We start from the raw sequence: 19,973 nt of genomic DNA, 5'->3' as shown, positions 1-19,973 counted from the left end.
GCATAAGGAAGGAGTTAGGGTGTCATTTGACCCCTTTATAGGTGTTTACGGCCCAAGAACTACTCTTGGCCGTAAACTCCTCAATACTTGTGATTCCTAATGTTTTCTAGGCTTTAAACACTTTAGGGTACATGTCTAAATTCAAGTCTAAGCCCTAGGTAGTGTTTGTGGCATCAAAACACCCTAACTAGAGTTTTCGGCCCATGTACCAATTGGCCATGTGTTTGCGGCCGTGAACACCCCTAGGTGTTGGTATTTTGAGTGTTTTGGGTATTAGACACATCAAGGTAATGTGATAGGCTAGTCTCTTGGCTAAATGAAGGCATTTAGGGCATTTTGGGCACTTAACATGGAGTTCACGGGCATTTTGGGCACTTAACTCATTGTTTTGAAATGATTTTGGTGTCCTAAACATGAAATGAAGGCTTCTAGTTCGAGTTCTAAAGCTTTGAGGGTCATTGGAACCCTTTAGGCCCTTCAAAATGGAGTTTACTCCCCTAATGTTCTTGGGCGGTAAACTCCCAAATCTTGGGTTATTAATCCGATTTCGATGTTTTCTAGTCGTGTACACACTAGCATACAAGTCTAAGGTAGTTACAAGTTACGGGGAAAGGACTAGGTAGCATTTAAGCCACTTTTTGGAGTTTAGTCCCCAAGAACGTTCTTGGGCGGTAAACTCCCGAATCTTGCAGATTTGCTATGTAATTGGCGTTTCTAAACACAATCTAAGCTGTATAAAATAACTAGATCGAAGTACTCACAATTTGGGATAAAAACCCGAAGATCCGTGAGAGAGAATTTTGGCTTTTCTCTAATTGGAATTCAACTAATGAACCAATTTGTTTCAGAATTCTATTTATAGTCCTGAGATATTTTTGGCAGAAAATATTTTTATTCCTGGAACGAACTCTAATGTCCTAGAGTATTGGGATAACAGTGTTGCACAAAACCCTAGTGCATCCACTCTCCTAATATCTCTTTAAGTGTAAAATCCTAAAAACTGCCAAACTTATACTCGAAATCTGAGTTTCATATGTAACTGATCTTCTTCTATTGGCTTCATATGGTTTGTACATAATGGAAATTTCGGGTTGTCACAGCTCTGATACCACTGATGGGTTTTATCCATAAGAACTTTCCTATGTGCGCATGCAAAACCCTAATTCTTGGATCTAGGCTTTCTAATTAAACATGCTTTGAATCCAAGACTTCTAATGACTAATTAGGAGTAAGAACAATACTAAATCAGATCTAGAATCATACCTTTGAATCTCTTGGTTGATCTTGTTGTCTTGGAGCTCTAGAGTCACAATTGTCACTCCTCTAATGGCTTACAAACACCAAATAGCAAGGAGGATGATTTGGGAGAGAGGAGAGGGGAGGGAATTCGGCCAGGGGTTCTCTACTTTTGATCAAGTGCCGATTTCCCTTTGCCATAGGGTCTATTTATACTTGTAGACTCCTTAAGGGTTACAGCTTAAACCCTAATTGGATAATCTTCTCTTAAAGCAATCCAAATCCTTTCCTTAGATAAGCAATGGATGATTTTAAGCTATCCCTAGCTTCTAGAATCCGTCCACCCCTATCCAATATGGATTTACAGTCTAAAGTTTAACTATCAAACAATTGACAGTTTATACCCTCTTATTTAATTAATCTCTTTATGTCACCAAATGAATTCTAATTAATTCTATGACTTATATTAATCAAATAACAATATTATTATTCTTTATATTATTCTCATAATATATTAATAACAGTTATTCTCTCTTAATAAATCATCCTATCAAGTTGCTATGGTGAAGGCAACCCAAAAGGACCATGCACAACCGGGTCAAATACTTGCCTAATATAGTTGCAGCCTTAGACACTATTCCAACATATACTTCTTCTTCTTGGAGCTTAGAGTCACAATTGTCACTCCTCTAATGGCTTACAAACACCGACTAGCAAGAGAATGATCTTGAGAGAGAGAGAGAGAGGAGGGTGAGAAATCGGCTCTAGGGTTCCTTGCCTTGCATGAGTGCCGATTTCCCTCACCCTAGGGATCTACTTATACAATGAGCTATTAGGGTTTCACCTTTAACCCTAATTGAATAACTTAGGCCCTAAGCAATCCTAGATCCTCCTAGATACTAGGCTTGGATGATTTTATAGTCCTCCAACCCTAAAATCCGTCCATCCTTATATCCATAAGGATACATATCCGAAAACACAACTATCACACATTTGACAGTTTATGCCCCTTTATTCAATTAACCTCTTTAAGTCACCAAATTAATTCTCAATTAATATATGACTTATGTTAATCAAATAACATTATTATTCCTTTAATATATTATTCTCATAATATATTAACAATAATATCTCTTCTCTCTTAACAAATCATCCTGTGAAGTTGCTATGGTGAAGGCAACCCAAAAGGACCATGCACAACCGGGTCAAGTAGTTACCAAATATAGTTACAGCCTTAGACACTAATCCAGCACAACCTTATACCCACCTTATAGATTGCCTTCGTGAATGAGGCCTACTAACGGTAAGACTAGCATTTACTATACTAATATGTTATTACAAGCTTAACATATATATATATATATATATATATATATATATATATATATATATATATATATATATATATATATTAAGCTTGTAATAACATATTAGTATAGTGTTGAATTTTAAACTTGTAAAATTCTAGGGTTTGAAATTTAAATTATTCAAATCAAGCTTTTAATCACAAACCTTAAATTTCAAAACTTGAGGACAAGTTTTAAACTTTTCAAAACATAAGGATCAAAGAGCAAATAATCTAAATCAACTAATTAGATTATCTCAATTTGATCTTATTCAATATTACTTGTAAGACAATCCACCAATTCATTCAAATAATCAATTATTATCATATAAGGAAATTATTATTCAAATAATTGGTAATTATCTTTTGTTTGGTCAAGAATATACTCATATATTTGATAAAAATCGGATTTTAATGACCCAAAACAGTTAAGGCAGGTATCCTCAAGTAAAACAGCAAGAAATCCCGAAACTACCTCCTTCTGACGCTCGAACTCGCCGAGTTCCCACTATGTACTCGCCGAGTTGGAGCTACTCGCTGAGTCCACAGTGGAACTCGCGGAGTTCATGAGGCAGAATCACAAAAATCAAATTTTTCAAGCAACAAGCAATCAACCAATGCATCAATTCAATAGAAATCAATCAAAGCTCTGATACCACTGATGGGTTTGAGCCATAAGAACTTTCCTATGTGCACATGCAAACCCTAATTGCTTGGATCTAGGTTTCTCTAATTAAACATGCATTGTATCCAAGACTTTCAATACTAGATCTAATGTAAACAATAGAATCTAATCATATGAATATGGATCTTGAACAATACCTTGGATTACTTGCTTGATACTTCTTCTTCTTGGAGCTTAGAGTCACAATTGTCACTCCTCTAATGGCTTACAAACACCGACTAGCAAGAGAATGATCTTGAGAGAGAGAGGAGGGTGAGAAATTGGCTCTAGGGTTCCTTGCCTTGCATGAGAGCCGATTTCCCTCACCCTAGGGATCTATTTATACTTTGAGCTACTAGGGTTTCACCTTTAACCCTAATTGAATAACTTAGGCCCTAAGCAATCCAAGATCCTCCTAGATACTAGGTTTGGACGATTTATGGTCCTCCAACCCTAAAATCCGTCCGCCCTTATATCTATAAGGATACATAGCCCAAAACACAACTATCACACATTTGAAAGTTTATGCCCCTTTATTCAATTAACCTCTTTAAGTCACCAAATTAATTCTCAATTAATATATGACTTATATTAATAAAATAACATTATTATTCCTTTAATACAATATATCTTCTCTCTTAACAAATCATGCTGTCAAGTTGCTATGGTGAAGGCAACCCAAAACACTACAAGAAAACAGCCATTTAATGACGCGCAAACAATGACACTCGCTGATAGACGACGCGCATTTGTAAGTGCCCTAAAAGATAATGTCAGTTTTGCAAAATTTGAAGGATAGAGGGCACACATTTGTGCGCGCCCTAAAATTAGTGTTAGAAAAGAAAAAAAAAGAAATACGGAGGGCGCCTTTCATAAAATATGCGTCATGTAAAGGTGTCGCTTTATAATTTTTAAGTGAAACACGCGTTTTAGGCGGGAAATGAAATCGAAGAAAATTACCCCCGCCTATTGAATCCTAAAAATTAATCCCCCCGCCTCTTCTACTTATCAAGAAAAAGCCCTAGGTCCCTCATCTTCATCTTCAGTATCATCAAACATCTCGTTCAATAACATTACAAAAACTCACTCACTCAGTGCTCTTTATAATCAATTTGTTCCGCGACCTCACGTCGCCTTGCCGGCAAACTCGGCTCGCTTTTCCTCTGATAAGCGCGACCCATCTTTAGAAACCAGCCTTCCTTGTTTCTGCTATTGTGCCCTAGGTGTGTTCTTTTCCCAAAAAAAATTATCGCCGCTCTTCCTCCCCTTCCTACATCGAGCGTTGCTTTCTTCAATCCATTGGACTCCGACCGCCGCCACCTGTTCCTTCCTGTTTTTTGATGTCGATCAAAGCAACAGGCAATCCATCGTAGAGTTTTGCATGGCGTTTTCTCCACGCGCCCTTACCAGAAGCATGAAAAAGTCGAACATGAAATTTCTATCTCATCTGCTTCACAAAGGCGACTGTTCGCCTGGATTGTGTTCTTCCTCCCTAAATGAAAACCCTACATCTTTCTTCCTCATCTGCACACCACTCCTCCTTCGTCTGTCTCTATCGATGATAATGACATCTTATGTTCAAATCCGGAAGTTTATGGTATTAATTCATCCCTCTTCTGCAAAATTACTTGTTTAATTAGTCCTCCATAATATAGCAATAATGTGAACTATTTTCTTTAGCTTCGTTTGAATTGAGATTCTATTCCAATATGTAATTTGCAAACTCATATACACTTAAGTGTGCATCATTACCTCTTTCATTATTCACTTCTTCGTTGTAGCTTAAATTGTTTTTGGAGTTTACGCTCTATTTGTATATATGTACACAAAGTGTTTGTTAAAATGCTTAAACGAAATATACCCTGTTATATTTTGTTCTTGTTCTTGCTTCTTGTCATATTATTTTATTGTGTGTTTGGTGTAGTGTTATGGTTTATATAGTATACGTTGGTCCCCGTTTCCATATGTCTTGCTAATTATCTTTTGCTACTTCTAGTGGTCTAGAAGGACCAATACCTGAAAGTCTTTCTTGTTGAGAAATTTAACAAAACTGTAAGTTTAACATATACTCCCTCCATAAGATCTTCAGTTCTTAATTTCGATTCCTGCAGTAAGTACTAATCAACATGTCTTTATCTAATCCATGTGCAGACAAAATTTTGATTTAAGTGGAGTGGGCTTTCGTTTTCCAAATGTAAATAGGTTGACAAGCATGAATAAGTTGTAAGTAATAGGGTGTAGAAATCTATTAACAAGACTTTAATTTCAAAACTGGTACCTTCATAAACTTTGGTGGATGTTGCAGGACGTTGAGAAGTTGATTATAACTGGGAGTATTCTGGGTTATATATCACAAATGTTAAATTTGAGACATCTGTAAGTCCTCCCTCTTTAGTCCATATCCGTTAGAGTTATCTTATATATTTCTACATGATATGCTTCTTTGGTTTCTATTTAACTTTCCTGAAGTATTCTCTATATCTATTTTCATATACTTACAATGAGATCTCAGTTTCAACAATCTGAATGGTGGTATACCAGATCTAAGTGAACTGAATCTTCAAAAAATGTAAGAAAGATATGCATTTACTTTTTCCCTATATGATTATTGATTTTCATCAAAACTATTATTTCTCTTTATTTCTGAAACATATATGTTTGCAGTAGTATTATACGAGTATCTTTGATTTAGTGAAATGACTTGACTAAGTATCTGACTGGTAACTCCCTAGACAACAGTTTTCCTACATGGATCACCGGTAACACAGGAAGCATGTGGTCTGCTAATGACAATGTTGCAAATTATATCGAAACGAATGCATTTTTACTCACTATGAATGGCTATGAACTTTATACGAAGGCTCTCCACACTCTCCTGTCTCTCACTTACTATGGTTGTTGCTTAGCAAATGGAAAGTATACTATGACTCTGCATTTTGCAAAGCTAGCTTTCAGAGATAAACAATCTTACTAGAGACTTGGAAGACATGTTTTTGATGTTTATGTTTAGGTTGAATATTCTTTTTTCCTAAACTAGTGGACTTTTTTGTGTTTCTTTAGTCTTTATATCCCCTCTTTTATACACATTCATAAACACACAACATCCTTTCATGCACTAATTCCATACAGAAGGGTAAATTTGTCCTTAAATCTCACTCACTAGACATCTTGAAGAAAATTTAGATGAGTGGTTAACAGAAGAGCTGGAGAATTACACGGAAGATTGTTAAAAAAAAAAGTGTTGTGTTGAGTGTATATTCTTTTTGACTTAATATATGAGTGTATATTCTTTTTGACTTAATGCACAAAATATTAAATGACTAATTTACCCTTGTTGTTGTAGGATTTGCTGATTTGAATAGCCACGTACCAAGGTATATCCTTTTACTGGATTATTTAGTGCCTTTTTATTAATAACTTGTGGTGATGTTTAGCTGCGTTAATTGTATTGAAACTTGAAATGTTGGGATGGACTGATGGGTTACAAAAGAATATTGCAATTCAACTGAGACTTGAAAATTTTAAGCACTCTAGCAATAAAAAAGATGCATTTTCCATTAAAATGGATTCTTTAGTGCCTGTTTCTATTTTTGTCTTTACCTGTTAATAGGGACGGATCTTATAAGGGACTAGGGGGGTTGTGCCCCCCCTGTTTATTTTTTAATAATTAGTCCATACATTCATCAGGTTCCATACGTTCATCAGGTTATACTCTCCAGGTAGCCGTTTCCTCCTTTAGTGCCTGCTTTGAGAAACCTAATATTTCTGCTCACTGTAGCTCTATCTTACTGGTAGTTAATAAAATAATTGTTGTTTAAACTTTCAAATCCCTAAATTCCCCAGTCGGGATACCTGCTGGTTATATCCAATCTTCAAATTTTCATCTCAGATGGTCATTTTGTAGGGTCATGTTGGTATCTGTTAGGTTGACAGGTGTGTAGGAGCAGGAGTTTTGCATGTTTTTTGCGTGATTTCATTGAAAAATATATCTAAAGAAACAAAAAAAGCTCTTATATCTTCAGTAATCAGTTAACCTATAATTGATCATCAATCATACGACCTAATTAATGGAAGAACGGTTAATCATGTGCAGAAAATTCAGGATCAACTGGTAGAATTAATTAGTAATTTTTTTAACTGGTTTTTATCTTCATTTCAAGCTTTTGTTTTGAAGTGTTCCAATTTCCAAATAAGCTAATTTTCCATACATAGTAAATATTTGGTTCTGATTAGGATTCCAGTTGGACTATCATGTTTGTTGTTGATCAACAGTCCAATTTTTATCTATATTAATTCTCTAGATTGATTGTTTATTATTTTTCCTTATATGCATCTACTTCAACATGTCATTAACTGTAGATCCTTCTCTTTTGTTTATGAAGCTATATGACATTATATTCTAAAGTTTCTATGGTTTCCTAGATCCTTTTGACAATTGCATCAGCCTCGTAGCTTTATTTATGTGTTAGAACTCACCCATTGTCTAAAAAATAGAATTTGGTTTTGTTTGGTGTATGTGTTTATTTGTTAAAAAAATAATAATAATATTGTTCATATTTATTTATTTTGTTTGGGTTATTGTCACTATTTAGCAAACCTAATATCCAACTTTCTGTTCGTTAGGGTTTTCGATGATAATGAAGAAAAAATTTTGATTTGTTTTCTTCATCAAACCTAAAAAAAATGACGAGGTTGTTGTTGTTGTTGAGAAGAAAATTCCATTTAAAAAATTATAATAACTATAGATTATAAAATTATCTCGGTCCAATTCAAATTATAACTTTTGTGTGCTTCTGATCTGATTCTTATCGACAACCAAAACTGTTGATTTTTATTTTCTTGGTATGTTATATTTTAATTCCCATATAAATGCATGTCATGTCAGGTATTGAGTTGAAAAGAGTAGTTGAATGAGCAAGGTCGTGCACAGGAGGTGGCCATAGAAGCAGCAGTGTCAACAATTATTCATCTCAAGGACAGTTTAAATGAGTGGGACAGCAAAGTGGGAGATGGTGACTGTGGATCAACAGTAAGTCTAAGTCCACATCCAGATTTTGGTATTATCATCTAAATCCTAACATATATATATATATATATATATATATATATATATATATATATATACATACATATATATATATATATATATATATATATATATTAATTTACAGATGTATAGAGGTGCAACAACTATTCTTCAAGTGTGGATACAAGGAAACAAAGCTGCAACTGTGAAGCCTTATAAGTGAGTTGGTAATTTTAATTCTAGATAAAATTACAACTGTAGCTGTATATATAAAACTAACTAATGAGTTATTAAAACAGGGACATATGGGAGACATCAATGAAAGTTCTTAAATATGGCTGAAGAGGTCTGTTATTTTTGTTGCTTTTTTAGTTGCTAATAATTTTGATATGTATTATTTGCAGCTTCCTACATGCTATAACTTTTATCAGTCCACACCAACAAAGTTGGCTGGAGAAAACTACTTCCTCCATTCAAGGCAGGTTAGTAGTTTCTCATGATGATGTGTTGTTTCTTGTGTAATTAAAAGCTTTTTGGTTTCAGGTTTTTGATTGTGTGATTAATAAAAGTTTTTTGGTTTTAGCTAATGTTCAAGTCATTATTTGTCATCTACACTCGATGGACAACAACCAATTTTTTGACATGGAGGATTTGTATTTTAAATGATATCTGAAACAAGGTGTCTCTTAATAGCAATGTAATAATAAGTTAGATAGTTCGGGATTGTATTTTATGCAATGGATTGTATTTTTTGTATATGATTATTTGTATGACATTAAATTTTATGCAATGGATTGTATTTTTTGTATATGATATTTTATTTTCTATTATGAGACATTAAATACAAATTTAATTTGAAAATTAGTAAATCTATAAATAATATTTTTTTAAACATTTCAAATTATGATACGCAAAAATGTGTGTCATCTTCATTTATGACATGACCTTTCTTGACAGGGGCATTCTTGATACGCATTGTGTGTCATTAACACGTGCGTCGTAAGGTTATGACACGCGAATGCGTGTCGTCTTCCTTTATGACAGGACTTTTCTTGATACGCATTGTGTGTCATAAACGCGCATCGTAATTGCGCATCGTAAATGAGCGTCGTAAATGCGCGTCGTCTCTCTTTATGACAGGGTCTTCCTTGACGCGCATTTGCGCGTCGTCTGAGCCCTTTACGACGCGCAATGAGCGTCGTAAAAGGCTGTTTTTCTAGTAGTGAAAGGACCATGCACAACTGGGTCAAGTACTTACCAAATATAGTTATAGCCTTAGACACTAATCCAACACTACAAACTACCGAGATGATACAGCAGATTAGGCAGCGGTTGCAGATCGCTCAGAGTCGACAGTAGAGTTACACCGATGGATGCCGATCTGAGTTGGAATTTCAGGTGGGTGACATGGTTCTCCTGAAGGTCTCACCCTGGAAGGGTGTGATCCGTCTAAGGAAGAGGGGAAAATTGCGTCCCCGATTCATCGGGCCGTTCAGGATTGTTGCCAGGGTTGGAAAGGTGGCTTATAGGCTAGAGCTTCCGGAGGAACTTAGCCGGATCCACAGCACATTTCATGTTTCGCAATTGCGAAAGTGCGTCATGGGCCAGGAGGCAGTGGTATCGTGGGATGACATTCATGTCGATGAGCGCCTGAACTATGTGGAGAGGCCTGTAGCTATCTTGGAAACGAAGAAGAAGATTCTGCGGAACAAGGAAATACGTTTAGTAAAGGTGCAATGGAAACATCGGAGGGGATCCGAGTGGACGTTAGAGCCGGAAGCGGAAATGCACGAGCATTACCCGACATGTTTTCTTCAGCGGACTTCAAGGGCGAAGTCTAGTTCAAGTGGGGGAGAATTGTAACGCCCCGATCCTCAGGTATTAATTAATTAAGAATTTAGGGATGAGGCTTTACTCAACGAGTTGGTCGACTTACTCGTCGACTAGCAGCAGGGTGAGAACACGCGTTTAGTGACCTACTCGGCGAGTCCACTATTGCGACTCGGCGAGTAGGAGCTGGCAGATGAAAACCTAAATCATGGGGTTTGCACCCCTATTTAAAGGAGCCTCAGCCTCCTTTGGGCCTCCCTGTAGTCTTTGAGAGCCCTTGAAACCCTAATTTGTGTGTGTGTGCTTTGGTGTGGTTTTGAAGCTTGGGAAAGAGGATCTTAGAGGAAGGAAGCTAAGAGTGCAAAGGAAATTGAAGCAAACAAGGAGTGGGAAGTGGGTTTTTGCCTCATCTAGCATCGTTTGAAGGTATCAAAGTACCATTGTTACTTCCTTTTCTTCCCTTTTGTTGATTCTAGGGCTTTTTATGGATTTTCAAGTTGGGATGTTGAGCTGTGGGCTAGATCTGAAGTTGTAACTTCAGATCTGGACCCTCCTTGGATGCTAGAGTCATAAAGTTGTTGTATTGGTTGTGGTTGGAGTCCCTCTTGGACTAGAAGCTCCATTAAGAACTTAAAATAGACATTTGGAGCCTTTATAACCATGCATGCACGTAAAGTTTGCAACTTTACGTGGTAAGTATGCCTTAGAAGCTTGGATATGTGATTTGGAGCCGCTGCATGGATCAAATCAAGTTTATATGGAAAGAGGACTAGATGGACTCGGCGAGTCGCAAGAGTGAACTCGGTGAATCACATGAAGACGGTCATTGAACTCGGCGAGTTGGATGAACAACTCGGCGAGTCCGATGAAGATCACCATAAAACTCGACGAGTTGAAGAACAACTCAGCGAGTCGGATGGCTTTTCCCTTGGGTAGGCATGCGTGTGTACCTGTCGATTTGCAAGGAGGAAACTCGACTGGTGGCCCTTAAGGATTGATCGGGATTCGAAGGAACTCGACGAGTCATACCGATGACTCGGTGAGTTGGAATGTGCTCCATGGACTCAGCGAGTTGAGGTCAACATGGACTGTTGACCTTGACTGAGGACTCTGACCTTGATCAGGAATTACTAAGGGGTTATGGGGTGTCTCATAAGAGTAAGAACTTATGAGTATATTGTGCTATGGTTATAGGTGGTGGAGCCAGTGTCAAGTGAGTCGATAGTTGGCGTTTGCATTTCAATCGACATCTGCGAGGTGAGTTATCCTCACTATATCGATAGGGTCTACGACACCAAGGTCGGCCCTTTATGATTCACATCCTGGTCTAGGATAGTTGCTTTGTTATTGCCATGTTAGATTCATCCTCGTTTAGGATGGGTGTTATGTGATTGCCATGTTAGAATTCATCCTGTTTAGGATGGTTGTTATGCTAGAGATCGGTTGTCATGGTATGCTGCATACGATTCGAATCTGTTAGATCGAAATCAGGATAGATAGCATGATATGCTTTTATGATCCGTAAGGATTGGTATGATGGTGACCTGTTAGGTCAATGCTCTAGTTACAAGTGAAACTCTATGATTGATGGTAATTGAGATAGATATGTTTGCTATCTGTATGTGCCAGTATATGATAGTATGTGTACATGGTTAGTTGCTGGTTGGACGGGTTGAGGGGGTCTTGCTTTGTGCTGAAGGCTAACACACCCTGTGAGCGGTCCGGGGAGACTGTAGGCCCACGCGGCGGACCAGTCATGCCGAAGGCTCGTTATAGATTCAGATAGATTGTAGGCCTAGTAGGGCGGACCAGTCCGGCCGATGGCCCAGTATGTATGTTGTTTGATTGATCGTTATGGCTATGGCTTCTGCCAGTGTGGTATTGGTATTTTGGGGGTGGCTCACTAAGCCCTCGGGCTTACATTTTTCAGTTTATTGTTTCAGGCACCCCAAGAGAGCGAGGGAAGGCGAAGGTGTGACCGTACCGCTCCTCATCTTCATGATCTATTTTGGGACAATCTTAGAATTGGAATCGTTTTGTAAAAACAATTACTATTTGACTCTTTTGTTAGTATTAAAAGTTTAAATTTGGCATAAATTTTATGGTTGTTACATTGTTGGGCTATATTTAGTGTTTTTTTTGCTTTTTTTGAATGTATTATATGGTTCTCGGTGGGCTTAGTGTGTTTTCGATGGGCCTTTTATGTTACGGCTTTAGGTTGGCGGTTTATTATATATATAGTTTGTGTATAGTCTTTTAAGGCTAATGCGTTTTTGGTGACTCTTAGTCAATTCATGGATAGAGAGTGATTGAATGTACTTGACAATTATTCTAAAGAATTGTGTGCATTCATTTGAAACGTGTTCTTGATATATTTTATTGTTTGTTTCGTATCATTGTTTGATTAAGATTCCACATTAATCAAACTATTGCATTGGTACCTTGATAGATCCGAGTTCAGGGACTTACAAGTGGTATCACATCCTTAAAATCAAATTAAGGCTGTTTTGGTATCAATTGCTTTCGAAACAATAATTTACTTGTGGTGTTTTTGGGCTGTGTTGGAAAAAGGATTTGTTGTTCTGCGTGTTCATCATTTTCTTTGTGTTCTTCACTTATTTTGGATTATATTGCATTGGAAATCATTTTTGGCAATTTACCAAATTTGAGATTCATTGGATAAGGAAATTCGATCAAAAACTCGATTTCAGCTTGGTCTAGGCGTTTTCGGTGGCTATTAAGCGTTCTCGGTATAAAGGAAGAGTTTTCGGCCAAGATATATAGTTCTCGGCCAACTGTTTTCGGTCAAGCAATTGACTTTCAGGGTTTTCGGTCAATTTGGTTGACTTTCAAGGTTTTCGGCCAAAGGGCATTTATCTTGGTTTTCAGTCAAAATCAATTTACTCAATCAGATTCTTTTTGTTGGTAAATAATGAGTTCGTACAACAGTACCAAGGAGGTTAGTGAAGCCCCATTCTCTCAGTTCTGTGAAGGTAATTAAAATAAATACCGTGAACAAAATGAATTATCAGTTAGAGAGGTTTTTGACCTTAAAAATAAAATATATGAAATTAAGAAAGTAAATAAACTGGTTAAAGAAAAACTAGAAGCATAAACTAAAGATTTAAGCATGATTAAAGAAGAATACAACACCAAATGTGTTCACTATCGTTTTTCCAAAGAGAAAATTGCAAACTTAACTACAGAACTTGATGCATTAAAGGCTAAGTTTAAGGATGCTGACTTTAATTTTAAGAAATGTTGGGTTGCAGATTTATTTTGTATTGCGTCATTGGGCTCGGTTTATAGTCCAGTTTTGTACTCCGGTTTGGGCCTGTCTAACCGTGAGCTTGTTAGGTTTACTATATAATAATATGCTTGCATGCATATTAGGTTAACGATCTAGAATACAAGATTGAGAATTACGATTGCTTTGATTTTCTTTATCGTTCCTGTAAACCTTTTAATCCTCTACAGTTGTAGTTCTTCATCGAGCTCTTCTGAGGATTGTTTTATAATCATTCGACACGTTTGATTCATTCTTGAGTTGTTTATTGTTTTCGTGTTCTTGCTGTTTAATCTTTATTTTACCTGTTTGAGATCTAATCGATCTTCAAGATTAAGTTTTAATCTCATCAATTGGTATCAGAGCAGGAGGCTGTGTAATCGATACACTTCTTTTCTGTGAAAAAGGTTTTAATTAGGGTTTTCCGCAATTACTGATATTTATTGAGCCGTCATCTCATTATTGACGTATCTTGATATTTATTGTTTTGCCCTAATCTGATTTATTACAAGTCTGATCTTTAAACAGGTTATTCAATCATTATGGACGAGTCGCAATCGAATCCCATCAATATTTCGAACATCATTGGATCTACCACGAAAATTCCCATCATGTACACCCATGATTATGAAGTCTGGGCGCATCACTTTGAAGATTACGTTATAGGATCTGAGGATAATGGATACCTCATCTGGGAAGCAATCATTAATGGACCGTTTTCTCATTCTGCAACTTCAAGGATTATTAAAACTCAAAAGGAGTATAAGGATCTTCTGAAAGATGTTAAAGATATTACACAAGATGAAAAGGATAAATTTCAGTGCAATATCAAGGCGTTAAGATTGATCAGATTCGCCCTTCAGTCCGACACTTTCAGGCTGGTAAGTTCATGCACGACGGCAAAAGAAATATGGGACAGGTTACGTGAACTGTACTCTACAGACGAAGATCTTGAACACTCTATCCAAACCCTACTCTTGTCTGAGTTTGGAGAATTCAGGCAAGGAGCCGAAGAAACCGTGACCCAAACGTTCGATCGCTTCAATCATCTTCTTAGCAAGATGATCAAACATGACATCGAAAGAAAGCTTATTGAGCAGAAGGTTACGTTCTTAAATGGTCTAAGATCAGAGTGGAGGGCAGTCGTGTCCACAGTTAAAGCCCACGAGCAATTTAAATCATATTCCTTGGCGAAACTGGTGGGCATTCTCAAATCTCAGGAGAAGATTGTGTTGCAGGAGAAGAATGTGGTTTCAAGCCTAGGTTCGTTAGCCCTCTTGTCCAAAAGTAAAGCTGTAATGAAGGACGAAGATCTCAACTTGGAGGATTATGATCTCACGTCTGAAGATTATGCTATGATGGTGTCTAACCTCAAGAGGTTCATCAAGAAGAGATTTCCCTCCAACAAAAACCGAAACTGGCAGGGGAGTTATAGCTCAGAAAAGGTTAAAGCCGAACCAAAGGTTGAAGAGTCTAAGAAGGAACCGAAGGCAGAAGGTGATTCTGGAGTAAGCTGTTACTATTGTGGTGGAAAGAACCACTATGCAAAGGATTGTGTCCTCAAAAAGATGGCTGAAAAGGATGAGGAAAAGGATGAAGAAGCTTTGTTGCAGAAAAAGCTTGATGAGATAAGGAAGAAGAAATCTACCGCTAACCCTTCTATGAATGCTCTAATTGTGCAGGGTTCGGTTGTTGATGACGAGTTCGGTGGCGTGGAGGTTTGGTCAACCGATTCTGAAGACAATGAAGTGAGGAAGCCTTCTCATGGAAAGGCTTGTGTGGCAAAAGAGGAAAACAGTGGAGGAAGATGCTTGATGGTGTCTGACGTATCTCAGATGAGGGGATACAACACTGATGGTGGAAGCAATGAACTGAAGGAGCAGCAGGATATGTGCTTTACAGCCAAACCGCTCAGCGTGCAGTTCAACGAGCTCGATGAACTCATCAAGAAGGTACAATCGGTGTTTGTTTCATTTAAAGTCACACAATGCTCATATGAAAAAGAACTAAAAAGCGTTAATTCAAGAATTTCTCATCTAGATAGTAGTTTAACTCAAACTCGAGTCACCAATTCTAACCTAACTGATCAATTAAGCAGGGTGTCTTCGAAGAGTGAGGAACGGCGCATGTGGATCGAATTGAAGGAGTTAGAATTAGTCAAAATAAAAGATGAAAACATTTATTTGCAAAGAGACAATTTAAAGTTGTTGAAACAGAGAAATGTTTTTTGTTTAATTGCCAAACGTCTTTACACTAATATTACTCAGCTTCACTTGGATTGTGAAATAGGACAAAAGATTCATCGCATGATTTTGCCCTTCCTTGAGTTTAAGGAGGATGAAATTGATGCTGAAGCTTACAATTGTGAGAGTGTGATATCATCTGATGACGTCAATCCGACCTATATGTATGGACTGGACAAAATAGAATCTTTCATTAAATCCAAGGACCATAAGGACATGTTTAAAAACCTTTTGGATGAAAATGATAGACTTAAACTGAGAACCAAAACCATACAAAAATTTTACTCTTTAAACTCCAACTTGAGCTCAGAAAACAAAATTGATGTTGAAAATGCTTCTGAGCTTAATGAGGATGACAATATGAGTGAAATTTCTGTAGAGGACACGGTTGACTGCTCAGAATTTGTGAAAAGCGAACCTGAAAACCACAAGAATTTAATTTCAGAAAATTCAGTGGAATTCGCTCGATTGTCCCAACAAAAGTCCCCGATCTTAGCAGAAAAAGCCGTTGTATATCAAAAGGTTAGGACCACTCCAAATCAAGTGTATAAGGTCACAGGAGTAACCGAACATCAAACTGCTGAACTCACAGCTATTGTAAACGAAGACAATGCTGATGGCTGCGATGAGTTCTTCTGGTCAGCCCCAATCGATAATGCTGATGAAACAGTAGGTTTGTCTGAAAGGACCTCATGGAAAAGCAAAGGGAGATACGTACCAGAACCCTTGAATAAACCTGATAACTTCGATGTGCCAAGCACAAGCGGTACGAAAGACATTCCTCAAGAAGAAGGAATTCCAGCAAAAGAAGTCACAACTTCAAGTGAAACTTCCTCAGTTCAGAGTGAACCAGCCATAGAAAAACCGAAACCGAAAGCTAATATCCATCATCAACCGAAGCAGATGAGAAATCAGAAGCGTTAAAGGAATCAGAGATACAGGAAGAATCTCTCTGAAAGAAAACAGTTCTGGCAATCCCAGAATGCTTATTTCTCTCATCAAGACAAGAACCTGAAGTATGAGAAAAATCCTGTTGAAATGCAAGAGAGACACAACAACCGAAAGCAAAGGTTCGGTTTAGAGAACGAAACCAACCGAAAGCAAAGGTTCGGTTCTGAGAATAACTCCAACCGAAAGCAAAGGTTCGGTTCAGAGAAGGAAACCAACCGAAAGCAAAGGTTCGGTTCTGAAATCAAAAGAGATCAAAACTCTAAGGTCAGTCCCACAAATGATCAAAAGCAAAAGGGTCACCTAGAGTCTCCAGCCAAGAAGTCATCTCAATCTAAGCCCTCTCAATCTCACTCATCTAATTCTGGTAATTCTTCCAACTCTTCTTCACCTCATTCTAAATCCCATTCTGCTCTTTCTCAAAAATCTCAATCATCAGCAGAACAAAAGGGAAAACAGAAGGTTTCAGCGTCTGAACCAGAGTCAAAACCAAAAGAACCAAATCCTAATAAAATTAAAGTTTTTACCATCAAAAAGAAAGATGAAACAAATCTAATTAAACGAACATATCTTGTTGACATCTCTCTTACTATTCCTGTTCCTGTGAAAGGCTCACGAGGACCCAAGAAACTTTGGGTTCCTAAATCTGCTTAATTTTGCAGGTTATTAGTGACGAGCAGTTTGACGAAGAATGGTACATTCATAGTGGCTGCTCACGTCACATGACAGGGAGGAAAGAAGAACTAAGGGAATACAGGTCTCTTTCAAATGGTGGAAACGTCAAGTTCGGGAACAACACCTTCGGCACCATAAAAGGATATGGAATGATGACTAACGGTGATTTCACGATAAGGAAGGTTGCATACGTGGAAGGGCTACAACACAACCTCATCAGTGTATCTCAACTTGTTGGGGGTACCAGTCTCAAAGTCTCGTTCGATGATGAGGGTTCTGAAATAATTGAGAAGAAGACGAAAAGAGTTATTCTCAAATCTGAACGCAAAGGTGAAATGTTTCCTCTAAACCTCAAACCCATCAAAGGAAACCCAGCTATCTGCTTGTTATCAAAAGCGCAATCTGACGAAAGCTGGCTGTGGCACCGAAGGCTCTCTCATCTTAACTTTAAGGACATCAACAAACTTGTCACTGGAGGTCACGTTCGAGGTCTTCCACTGCTCAAGTTCGATAGAGACCATCTATGTGCTGCATGTGAAATGGGGAAGCAGAGTCGTCAAAGTCATCCATCTATAATAAACACTAAAGTTTTTGAACCACTTGAATTACTTCATGTTGATTTGTGTGGTCCTTCATCTATCGAAAGCGTTGGTGCTAGCAAGTATATTCTTGTTATTGTTGATGACTTTTCGCGTTTTACATGGGTGTTCTTTCTGAAGCTTAAATCTGAAGCGACTCCTAAGCTAAAGGTGTTCATCAAGCAGATTGAAGTACAGCTGAAAAAGGTCGTTCGCAACATCAGGAGCGACAATGGTCTGGAATTCAAAAATAGAGAATTCGAAGAATTCTTGGCGGAAAAGGGAATTAGTCACAACTTCTCAGCTCCCTACACTCCTCAACAAAATGGGATTGTCGAAAGACGAAACCGATCTTTGTGTGAAGCCGCCCGAACCATGCTAAGTTTCGCTTCCTTACCTCTTTATTTTTGGGCTGACACTATTTCTGCTGCTTGTTTTACACAGAACAGGTCATATCTCAACAAGCGATTCTCGCTCACTCCTTATGAGATTCTCAACAACAGGAAGCCCAATGTGAAGTTTTTGCATGTGTTCGGTTCTAGGTGTTTCATTTTCAATTCCAAAGAACACCGAAACAAGTTCGATGTCAAAGTCGACGAAGGGATATTTCTGGGATATTCTCTCACTTCTAAGGCGTACAGGGTATTAAACAAGCGTTCGAGGAAAATCGAAGAAACTTACTACGTGACTTTCGATGATAGCTATGTCAAAAAGCTAAAGTCCAATGAAGACACAGCTGGGGAAATCTTTCCTCAAACTGGCCAAGTCACAGTCTCGATCGCTAATCTATTCGAAAAGTTCATGGAGCTCTTTGATGAACCAGAGAAAGCCACTCTATCAGAAGCAGGCGCAACAGACAACAAGGTAGATCACATGAAGCAAGTTGTTGAAGACGCTGCAAGAAGACTGAATGAACGAGAATCAAGTTCTGACGAACCTCCATCACTTAATACTTCAGTCGAGGGGGAGGATCAACCATCGTCAACTCAGCCGATCTCACAAGTTGAGGGGGAGCCAAGCACTTTTCCAACCGAAAGCATTTCACCAACCGAAAGTGCTACACCATCCAAAGGTGCATCAACGCCTGAAAGCTCCACACCTCAAGAAACCTCTGAAGCTCAAAACATTCCTGAAAGCTCATCTATCGAGGGGGAGCATGTTGACATGTCTTACGACTATGAAAGCCAGTCCGAACCAGAAGAAATGATAAACGCTGAATTAGATCCAACCTTTGATCCAAACTACCCTCCTCTCACCAAATGGACCAGGGATCATCCTATTTCTCAAGTTGTTGGTGATGTATCTGAAAAAGTTCTGACTCGATCACAACTCAAGGCAAAACAGACTTCCTTGTTTTCTAAAGTCAAATTCTGCATGTTTAACTCATTCGTATCAAAAGTTGAATAAAAGACAATTAACACTGCTCTTGATCACTCCGATTGGGTTCAAGTAATGCAAGACGAACTGAACGAATTTGAAAGGAACAAAGTCTGGCGCCTCATTCCAACTCCTCCAGGAGCCTCGGTTGTTGGTCTCAAATGGGTCTTTAGGAACAAAATGGACAAGGAAGGAAACGTCATAAGGAACAAAGCTCGACTAGTAGTCAAAGGATATTGTCAAGAGGAAGGGATTGATTATGAAGAGACTTTCGCTCCTGTAGCTAGGCTTGAATCCGTCAGAATATTCCTTGCCTATGCTGCCCATAAAAACTTTGAAGTTTTCCAAATGGACGCAAAGTGTGCATTTCTTAATGGAGAACTCGAAGAAACAGTGTATGTGGAGCAACCTCCTGGGTTCGTGAACGAAAAATATCCAAATCATTGCTACATTCTGGATAAAGCTGTATACGGATTGAAACAAGCTCTGAGAGCCTGGTATGAAACGCTAACTAAATTCTTAAAGATGTCTAAATTCAAACAAGGTTCGGTTAACCCAACCTTCTTTCGCAAAAAGGAAGGTAACCACCTTATGATCGTTCAAATTTATGTCGATGATATCGTCTTTGGCTCAACGAATCCCAGCCTAACAGCTGAATTCAGAAAGCTGATGGAGACTAAATTTGAAATGAGCTCAATGGGTCCTATTAACTTTTTCCTTGGCTTAAATATTAGACAGGGACCCGAAGGCATCTTTATCAATCAG

Source organism: Lactuca serriola, chromosome 8 (assembly GCF_051521515.1).
Source record: "Lactuca serriola cultivar US96UC23 chromosome 8, Lser_US96UC23_V15, whole genome shotgun sequence".
NCBI lineage: Eukaryota > Viridiplantae > Streptophyta > Magnoliopsida > Asterales > Asteraceae > Lactuca > Lactuca serriola.
This window is presented reverse-complemented; position numbering follows the sequence as displayed.